The 10,744-nt window shown below is 52.8% G+C and overlaps 1 protein-coding gene and 1 long non-coding RNA gene across 2 annotated transcripts in view; one reads left to right on the top strand and one right to left on the bottom strand.

Moving 5' to 3' along the window:
• ZC3H7B (zinc finger CCCH-type containing 7B) overlaps positions 1 to 6,697 on the bottom strand; it is a 56,248-nt gene extending 49,551 nt beyond the window's left edge. The window contains exon 1 of the mRNA XM_081822527.1: positions 6,408 to 6,697. The gene's annotated coding sequence lies outside the window, so the exon portion shown is untranslated. The remainder of the gene's footprint in view (positions 1 to 6,407) is intronic.
• The window catches only part of LOC145721388 (uncharacterized), a 185,703-nt gene that overhangs the window by 116,288 nt on the left and 58,671 nt on the right, over positions 1 to 10,744 (top strand). The gene's annotated exons all lie outside the window — the stretch shown is intronic.

Genomic DNA, 10,744 nt, shown 5'->3' with positions numbered 1-10,744 from the left:
TCAAATAAATAAATAAAATCTTTAAAAAAAAAAAAAAAAGTCTTAAACAGAAGTGCGGCTTGGGGAGTCTCTGACCTGCCCAAGGCTACCCAGCAGCTGAGGAAGAAAGCTAGCAGTACTAACACTGCATCAGGCTCCCCCAGAAACCACCTCAAGGAATGACCTCGAGAAATGGACCGCCCACAGGCCTCAGCAACTTGCAGTGTGTTTTCTTTTAGCTACCTTGAACAGAAACCAAAGTTCAGGAAACTTCCCTCAGGCCTCCCCCAAGGCCCCACTCGAAGCCAAACCAAGCGGCAGAGCATAACCCCTCCCCACCTGCAGAGCTCTGGTTACAAAGCGCTTTTACTTTCTTGTCTTCCGCTCACGGCTACTTGGGGGGCCACACTGCATGGGAAGGGTTCAAACCCACAACTCTGTCTCCAGGGGTCCGGGAGACCCGGTTCCAATCCCAGCACAGCCCCGCCCTAGCTTTGAGGGCACCTCTCTGAGCCTCGGTTTTGTCATTTGGGAGATGGAGCTAATGATATACCCACCCTGCAAGACGATTTTGAAAATGTACACAGCATGCCCCTGACCCCCGTATCCAAGAGGAGGTCAAACATTTGTGTTTCTCCTGCAGCCATACTGTTATACAGCACCTGGCTACTTACAAAATTACCCCGTAAGTGCTCTCTGATCAGTCAACACCAATTCCTTTTCAGTTTCTATCTATCTAGGCCGTTCTTTTTTGGCAAGAGCTCTTCCGGACACCCTGCTACTATTACTCATTTATTCAACAAATAACCACAGAGCACCTTGATGTGCCAGGGGCTCTGCTACATGCTGGGGGAGCGAGGTTAATAGAGTCCCTGACCTTGTGGAACATGAGGTCCAGGCGTGGGAAGACAAACAGGCCAATGTTAAATGCACACGACAAGTAAAGCTACAGAGAAGAGTTACAAGCAAACTGAAATCGGAAACGTGGCAGGGAGTGATGGCCCTTCGGGGAGGCGGCATTTAAGAGAAACAAGAAGGAGCCCGCCATGGGAACACAGAAGGTAGGTAAGCGTGCACCAGCAGAGGGTCCAGCAAAGGTGATGGCCCTGAGGTGGGACCAAACTCAGCATGTTCGAGAAAAAGACAGAAGGCCAGTGTGACTACGGCACTAGAAGTGAGGGCAAGCCGAGTAGGAAGCACGTTTCGACGGGACAGGTAAGGCTGGTTAGAAAGCTACCTGCAGGCCAGACTGGGGAGCCAGCACTGCATTGCATTCTGTGTGTGTCAGGAAGCCACTGGAAGCTTTTCAGCAGAGGAGTGACAAAGTCCCATTTAAATCTTGAGAAGATCCGTCAGGCTGCTGCATTGAGGGTAGATTAAAAGAGGGGAAGCTGGGAGAAGTGTTAGCAAGCTACTGCAGTGGTCTGGGCCCAGATCAAGGTAGGCAGTGGAGAAGATTCAGGAACATTCTGGAGGTTATGGCCACCATAAGCATGCTGTCACACCAGTGGTCTTTATGGTTTTCAAATTCTCTTCATTTGAGTCTCACAGCACACCCAGGGAAGATGGGACTGAATCGGTGAGGCCATTTCACAGAACAAGAGACTGAGGCCAAGAGTGACAATATGTGCCCCAGAACACGCAGCTAGTGTGTGCTGGAGCTGGGAATGAAACTGAGGACTTTGGACTCCCTGCCCTAAGTTCCTCTGCCTGCAGGCAGACAGGGCATGACACCAAATGCTCCAGAGAACAAAAGCATAGATGAACCTCTGTATACCCCAGCAGGGTCAGCCTCAACCTCCCCTGCAGCCCTCACAGCAAGTGATCAATGGATGCTCACTGGCTGTCCCCAGCACTTCGGAAGACATGGCTCTCAGTCCCAGGGAATGTGGGACCTTCCCTTTCCAAGTCACAGTGTGGACAGGGTAGGAAGAGCTGGAGGGCGGGTGACCCCTCCACTTTCTTCTTCTGCAAAACAGGGACTTCTTGCCTTTTAAAGGAGTGTCAAGAGGATTCATGAGAATATGGGCCAAAGCACAATACAAATGATAGATAATTGAGATTTCCAGAGAGATAAGAGCTTCATGGAGACTAAAAGAACTCGTGGGGCGCCTGGCTGGCTCAGTCGGTAGAGCACGCGACCCTTGATCTCGGAGTCGCGAGTTTGAGCCCCACATTGGACGCAGAGATGACTGACTAACAAAACAAAATACCCTGAAGGCACCTCTCTTGCAGAGCGGCAAAGACCTTGGGCTCGGGAGTGCAAAATGCCTGGCCCCCTCTGACCCCCTGAGTCCCGGCTCCACCACAGGCTGGTGATCTTGGACCCTGTCTCCTCATCTGCAAGATGGGGCTGCTAAAACTCGTTCCTGCCTCAGAGAGTTGTTGAGTGGATTCAGGCAGAGAAGGCCCAGAAAGTGCCAAGCACAGGGCCGGCACACGGCAGCCTTAAGTACGTGGTGGCTGGTGTCCCGAACGGCCACTGCTGCCATCAAGCTCGGGGTGGGGGCCCGGGACCCGCGGCTGGACTGAAGTCGGCCACAGCCAGCTTCTGAACGCAGCAGTGGCCCCCACAGCCTGACGGGGAAATGGTGCTCACACACCTGCAGAAGCCATCAGGGCGCTAGCCGAGAAACAGACTTCCTAGGGAAATAAATAAGGCAGGAAGGAGCCCCGTAGCTGGTGATGACAGAGAAAGGAAAGCGAGCCCGTTTTCTATGGGCCATTAAACATGATGAAAGGAGCTGGCTTCTGTGGGGGCTCCTGGGAGCTGACACGTAGCAGTCACTTCATCAGCCCAGGCTGAGGCTCCTGAAGCTCCAGCTTCGGCTTGCAGCCAGACTTCCTCAGAGGACACCTCCACCTCTGCCACCTAAAGTTACCACTGCCCGCCTGGTCACTCCCTCCGCCCCGTCCTTCCCAGTCCCTAGTCCCACGCGGAGCCAACTCAAGAGCCAGGCTGCCTGGCTCTGCTCTCCAGCTCTGCCACTTAACCTCCCTTGACAGTTTCTTCATCTGTAAAATGGGGACAATTACAGTGCTTCCCTGTACGGCTGCTGTGAAGGTTAAGTAAGCTCATCTAGGAAAAAAGCACTCACAACAGGGCCGGGCTATAGGAAATGCTGGCTTGGGTAACGGCTACATGATTAAAAATTTTAAAACCCCTCCACGTGTAGTTCCTCTCTTCTGACTCTCCTGCCCTGACTCCCGGACACTGGGCTTCTCCCCACAGGTCACCATCACACACCATCAAACCGCAGGGCTCATTTTTAGAAAGGGAAATTTGGGGCCAGAGAGCCCAAGGGACGTGAACTCATGCCTGCCCCCCACGCGTGGCAGGACCAGATGACCTGCCGCTTCCTTCTTCACACTGCCCTGCCTTTGCCCGGCTCACTGCCTCTCCCCAGGATGCCTTCTCTGGCCTTTCTGAACCCACCTCCCAAATGTTCAAATGGCACTTCTAGGAAGACCTTCACCCCAGAGACAAAAAAAAAACACCCTTCCTCCCCTACACTGGACAACACGTTGGCTGAATGTGTCCTCCGGGCACCTCCACTGGGGCCTAGGGCACAGGGGGTGAATCAGACCCAGTGTCTGCCCTTGGGAAGCTCAGGTTAATCACCCATATTGTTCTCCTTTCCAAAGGACAAGCTCCTTGTCAGGCACCCTTAGGCACTGAGGAAGTGAACTTAGATTTCATACTCAGAGCCCAGTCCTCCTTCACCACCATTCTGCCTTCTCCAGGCATGCTTCCAGAAATCTCCTAAGTCCTTTCACTGGGCCAGCCCCGTGAGGCCCTGGGATATAAGGGAGTTCAGTAAAACTCCCCCACCCCCATTGCATTTACCAAATCAGACTGTCCTGGTCTCTGTTCTTTGTCTACACATTTGAAATGGAGGTGAGCCAATCCTGACACCAATCCTGATGTAGTACATTCAACAGTCACATACGCCTGGATTCCAATCCAGCTGGCTGACATCGGGCCAGCCACATGAATCCTGCATTCCTCAGTTTTTCCATCTGTGAAATGAAGATAAAAATGCCCACCCCCTCATGGAACCACTGTAAGAGTCAGAATATCCATCAGCCTCTCGGCACAGAAGCAACTATGGCCAGCTCAGGAATTCCTTTCCTCTTCTCTCCCCCAGCCAAACCTCCCCATTCTGTCAAGCTCAAGATCCACTTGCCGGAGGAAGCCTTTTCTAACTTTTCCAGGTTACCCTGAGAGCTCTCTCTTCTGCTCCCTCCCACTGCATTGACTCCAGTACTGAGCATGTCTTGGTCCTCTCATGGGTTCTACTAGAGTTGACTTTCTCTTTCCAGCCAGAATCTAGGTGACAAACTCAACCCCAAGCCTGCCCCACAGCATCTCACCATGCTCACAGAAGGCGTTCAAAATCTAACTTGCTAAGGCGGCCCAGGCCTCTGGGAAAGGCTGAAGATTTGGAGTCTGAAAACTAAGTGGGAATCCTAGCTCTGCTATGTGACTTTCCAGGGGGACACTCGATTCTAGAAGCCTCAGGTTTCTCATCTGGAAAACGAGGATTGAATAATGTCTACCTGACATGGTTGCTATGGAGCGCAGATGAGCCGGCATATGTGAAAGCCCTTTTGTTATACACTAAAAAGTTCTATTTAAGGGATTATTATTTTCAGAGTCTCAAATCCAAACCTACTGACGCCTTAACTTTCTTATACCTAGAGACTAGCTCATCCCACAGAGCTTCTTAGCCCCCAATAATCCACCCACACCCGCATTCTTAATTGTCCATCCCAAACAAAAAGCCAACAGCCTAGAATTCACAGCCTCCGTGGAACACAAACCTGGTTCCAGCTCAGGGACCACAAAATCTCTCTCCCATCCTCAGATCTCATCCCTCCTCAACACAGGTTTCTCCTTCCCAGCTTAAGGTACCCCACACCTCAAACCTGCCACAATAGCATTTTGGCCAGGCATCATTTCTCCCTCGCAGTCCAATTTCTACAGGAAGTCCAAATGGGGAAAGAAGACTTTGGTGGGTATGGTTGTATGTGGAGAGAGGGACAGTAGTAGTCTTGGTAGTAGAAGTAAAGATTCCGCTGGAATTTTGTGTCCAACAGTTGCTAAATGTACTATAATTATCCCATTTGTGTGAAAATCCAAGGATCTGCATTCTGCTATTTTCATGGGACTGGATGAATTGCAGATGCTGAGGAAAATGGTAAGAAGTTGGGGTTCAAAATCTAGTACCTAGACACCAAAGTCTCTGTGAGCAACCCCAGGGAACTGAAATCCCCGGCAAAGCTGCTAGGGGCCCCCAGTCCCCCAGTCCAGGCCCAGCCCCCTTCTCCAGCCCCAGACTCCCCAGCCCCCTTTCCTGGCCCCAGCCCCTACTCTTCCCCATTGATGCCATGTTGGCACCACAGCCATCAGGGGCAGAGGGAACGTTTCGACGTTTTTTTGTTTGTTTTTTTTTTTTCCTCCTGGGAAAACTGCTTTGTCTCTGTGAAAGACCCCCAAACCAGGCACCTTATAAACATCCGAGCCAGAGAGATTTTAAAGGGAAAGAGGGGAAAGGAGGGAGCAGGCCCGGGGAGGGAAGGTGGGGGAGTCCCTGAGACCCGCTGACGGTGGGAGGAAGGTCCGAGGCCTGGGTCAGTGACTCCGGGGCGCCGATCTCCGGGGGGCGCCCCCCAGGCGCTGGAGCTGCCCTCCCCCCACCCCAGTCCCCGCGCACTCCCAGCCCGGCGACCCGCCCCGCTCAGGCCTCGGAGCCCAGGGATGGATCTCGCGACCGGAAATGCCCCCCTGCCCAGACCGCGCCCCCCTTTCCTGCCGCCCCCTCCCCCCGGGCCGGGCCGCAGGCCCCGGATCCCCGGGCTCGCGTGGCCGCCGCAGCCGGCAAAGGCGACCCGTCGGCGGCCGCGGTCCTCGGCCCTTGCTGCGGTCCCTTCAACTCTTGGCGCTGCGGGGCCAAGGCGCACACAAAAGGAAGGGGCGCGCTGCCAGAGACGCCCCTGCCAGCCCCCTCGACCCCCTTCGCGGGGGCCGGCAAAGCATCAGCGCACCCCAAAGCTCTGGACGCCGAGGCGGGAGCCCCCCACGGAAGAAAATTCCGAGGCACCCCCCTGGGAGCTGCAGGGGCGGCCAAATCACCCAGCGGCAGGTGCCCCCGGCCGCACAACTTTGAAACTTTGGGGCAGGGAACGGGGACGGGGAGGGGGAGCCCCCAAAAGGAGGAAATGAGGATTTGGCGGCTCTTTCTTCATTTCTGCAAAATGCACTTTGCGGGTGGCCCCGCGCAGCTCCGGCCTGGCCACGGCTCCCCGCGCCCCCTCCCGGCCCGGCGCGGCCCCCGGGCGCCCCTGAGCCCTCCCGCGCCGGCCGCCGGGACCCACTCGGGCCCCGGCCTCTGCCCCGCCGGGCTCGGGCCGCGCGCAGCACTCACCTCGGCCGGGCTGCGCTCCCCGCGGGCCTGCGCCGAGCCCGATAAATGGTATGCTATGACTAGAGGTATGATTACGTTATTATTATTAGTAATAATAAGAGTAAATGCTATTTAATTACGGGCGGCCGCATCCTGCTCCCGGCGCCGCCGCCCCGGCAGCTCGGTCCATGTGGCTCCAGAGCGCTTTACTTTCATTTCCAGCCCCCTCGGCCGGCCGCTCGCGGCAGCACCCGTTGGAGGCACCGTCTCCCTGCAGCTCTTCCTCCTCGGGTCCTAGAGCGCGGCTTCCCTCGCCTCGCGCCCGGGGTGGGCGGCGCGGGCTGCGCACCTGGGGGCGGGGAAGTCCCCCTGCCCCGCGGAAAGCTCATGCCTGGAATCCACCTTTATTTTCTTGAAACGTGGCCTTCCCTTTTAGGGCTTTTTCGTTGGGCAGGTCTGTATTTCTGGGCTGATGCTGGTCGAACTTAGCGCCTCGGCCCTTCCCCATAGGTGTAAAAAGCCCCCGCGTTGCCGGGTGCTTTCAGACAGGGCTCCCCCCCAAACCCCAGCTGCTTTGTGCCCTTTTCACCGATGGCTCAGAGAGGCATCAGACCTCAGTCGGCTGGTGTTTTATGTTGGAGATCTTTCCCGAAAGGATTTGAGGCTACTTAGACGACCCAGTAGGAAAAGGGAGATGAACCAGAGAGATGGGCTGTAAGACATCCCTGGGCACTGCCTCAGAGCGGCTGGGGCCCAGACTGGACTTGAATCCAGAGCTGCTGATTCCAAATACAGTGTTATCCTGGCTACCACCGCCCGCACTGATTCCACAGGGCTCCCACACCCCGTGAGAGTTCTCTCAAATGTCCTTCTTTCCCCCTCCTAATTTCGTACACACACACATGCGCTTGTATTTATACACACACGTACTTACAGGTGTGTATGTATGTATAACACGTACATATGTGTGTGTTTGATTTATTGAGGATCAGCTGTGAGCCCGGTGGGCTTTATAAATGTTATCTCTTCCCCACACCTTTGCGCCAGAGACATCTTAGGAGCTGGGGGTATACTGGTGGGACAAAGTTTTTTTTCTTTTAAGATTTTATTTATTTAGGGACACCTGGGTGGCTCAGTCGTTAGGTGTCTGCCTTTGGCTCAGGTCATGATCCCGGGATCCTGGGATCGAGCCCTGCATCGGGCTCCTTGCTTGGCAGGAAGCCTGCTTCTCCCTCTCCCATTCCCCCTGCTTGTGTTTCCTCTCTCTGTGTGTCTCTCTGTGTCAAATAAATAAATAAAATCTTTAAAAAAAAAAAGATTTTATTTATTTATTTGACAGAGAGAGAGCACAAGCAGGGGGAGCAGCAGAGGGAGAGGGAGAAGCAGGCTCCCCGCTGAGCAGAGAGTCTGACATGGGGCTCCATCCCACTGGGATCATAACCTGAGCCAAAGGCAGACGCAGGTTCCCCTGTGGGACAAATTTTTAACATTTTAAACACACCGCAGTAAGTGCTAGGAGGGCAAGAACCTGCAGATGTGTCTGCTTATTTAATTCTCACAATGATCCTGGAAGGTTGGTTTTATTTATTTTTTTAGATGTATTTAGTTGAGAGAGAGAGAGGATGAGTGGGGGGAGGGGCAAAGGGAGAGGGAGAGAACAGGCTCCCCACTGAGCGAGGAGCCCTGGGTGGGTGGGGGGGCTTGTTCTTAGGACCCCAAGATCATGACCTGAGCCGAAATCAAGAGTCAGATGCTTAACCGACTGAGCCACCCAGGTGCCCCTGGAATGTTGGTTTTAGCTTGCCCATTTTACAGAAAGAAGACTAAGGCCTGGAGATTGATTTGTCCCACGTGGCAATTCTGACTCCAGAGCCTGTGTGTTTTATACGACCTCCCACGATTTTCTACTACCTGCCTTAAGGAAGCCTTGAAAGCGGGGGGAAAAATGCACCTGCACCATCAGATGTTCTCAAACTCCTTTTCCTGTGAATGCTTTCTGTCCCCCTGATACTCTAAGAAACAAAAAGGCAGCCTCTGGCATGAAGAGGATGGGCATTTATGTCCAGAAATGAAAAGCAGAGTCCAGAGACCCTCGGACTTACTGCAGAGCAGGGCTGGCTTAAAATGAAGATTCCTAATCCCCTGCTCTCAAGAGATTCAAATTCGGCATTTCTGACAAGCACCCCTTGGGGATTCTGATATTTCCTGGGAAATCAATCCCTGGGTCACCTGGGATAGACCCAAGATCATGGGTCAAAGGCAGCCACAGGCAGAGCCTGGCAATTTAGGGGAGCTGGGTGATGTGGTGGCATTGGAAGACCAGGGTGGGGCGGAGTCCCAGCTCCCACCTCTTGCTAGCTGGGTGACTGTGCACAGTCTTACAGCATCATCAATTTCCTCATTTGTAAAACAAGGATAAGAATATCTTTTTCTTTTTTAAGATTTTATTTATTTACTTGACAGAGAGAGACACAGCGAGAGAAGGAACACAGGCAGGGGGAGCGGGAGAGGGAGAAGCAGGCTTCCCCGGAGCCCGATGCGGGGCTTGATCCCAGGACCCTGGGATCATGACCCGAGCCGAAGGCAGACGCTTAACGACTGAGCCACCCAGGCACCCCAAGGATAAGACTATCTGATAAATATGCCCCCCGTACAATGTACAGTGAAACACTCTTGACAACTGATCAGATTAGGCACCACTGTCGCTATCACTCCCATGTTATGGAAGGAGGATGCTGAGGCCAGTTGGATCCCCACATCTTGCCTCAAATGAACTAGCTGGCAAACGATGTGATTCCACCATCCCAAGCGGCCAGCAAAAGAGCACATATCCTTAAAAGACTGTCCATCATTTAAAGGGGATTCAGCTGGACACCACCACCCCCCTTTCGATTTGACATCAACCAGTTAAACTGTCCATGCTGCCTGAGCTGGTAAATGGGCCTTTACAAGATGTCAACCCTATGTGGTGGTGCTTTTGAGAGAAAACCCTCAAGGCTGGCGCCAGTAGGATGTTTTCTGGGAAGGCCAGTGTCACTGGGCAGCAAATGCTGTGTCCACACACTGAAGCCTAAATAGCAGCAACACCTACCACGTCTTATTTACTATGAGCCAAGTACTCTGTACATGTTGATTCTCTTAACCCCTCCCCCCTAAAGCCCTATAAGGTAGGGATTGTTTTGACCTGGTTTTGGGTGAAAAAACAGACAGAAAGCAGTTAAGTGATTTGGCTGAGGCCACACAGCTAAGAAAGAGGCAGAGACAGAATCCAGACCCAGGCCTGTCTACCTATAAAGCCTGACCCCTGCCCCATGATGTGGACATCTTGTTTGGATACATCCCTGATCACCCCTAAGGACCAGTCCCCTGAGAGGGTTGCTGGAGAATGGGAGTCAGACACTCATGCTCTCACCTTTGAGGAACTGACAGTTATGTCGTTCGGTTATCCCTTCTGCAGGGAGCACCTCCTCTGCTGAGCTCAGGTCTGCCGTGGTCGGGCCCTCAGAGATGCCTTGTTATCTTCTGGTGGGGAGGCTATGAGTGCATGGCGACCTTTGCCACAAGCCTGTGCAATGTTCATTCAGTCACTCAACAAACGTTCGTTGCGAGGCCCCATGCTGGGTCCTAGAGAAACCCCATGTCCCCACAGCTCTAGCATAGTTCCATGTCCCAGCCCTCCAGCAAGGGATCCTAATTTGGGGTTGAGGGAAGGGCCCTGAAGATGTGATGCACAACTTGTGGCTCAGGTCGGTGATGATAAGAGCACTTTCCCAACAGGGTCATTGTGAGGATTAAACAAGTCCTTGCATGCAAAACGTTGATAACTGTGTGATTAACTAAAAATAAATAATAAATTCTTCTGGGAACTAGTCCAGAGAATTCAGATTCTCAAAGGTGAGAGTGACTTAAAAAGAGAGAAGGGGAGGGGACTCATGAACCTAGAGGCTGAGATAGGCTAGTCCCCAGACTAGCATACAGGGGAGGAAATGCAACAAAACATGGTCACGTTGTTCCCAACGTGTTATTACAAAAATGTCCAAGCATACAGAAAGCTGAAAGGACTGAGCAGTGAATATTCACATGCCCTAGATCATGTTATAATTGTAAACATTTTGCTATGTTGCTCAATCACCTACTCATTCATCCATCCATCCATCCACTCATCCACCCACATAACATTTTTGTTCAAAACAAAACAAAAAAAACAGAACAGGTAATTTTTAACTTACTCTTTTTTTTTTTAAGTAAACTCTTCGCCCAATGTGGGGCGTGAACTCATGACTCTGAGATCAAGAGTCACATACTCCACTGACTGAGCCAGCCAAGCACCCCTTAACTTTATTCCTCTTTTATTAAGA

This window comes from Leptonychotes weddellii, chromosome 5 (assembly GCF_054177405.1).
Source record: "Leptonychotes weddellii isolate Sample4059 chromosome 5, ASM5417740v2, whole genome shotgun sequence".
Classification (NCBI taxonomy): Eukaryota; Metazoa; Chordata; class Mammalia; order Carnivora; family Phocidae; genus Leptonychotes; species Leptonychotes weddellii.
This window is presented reverse-complemented; position numbering and strand designations above follow the sequence as displayed.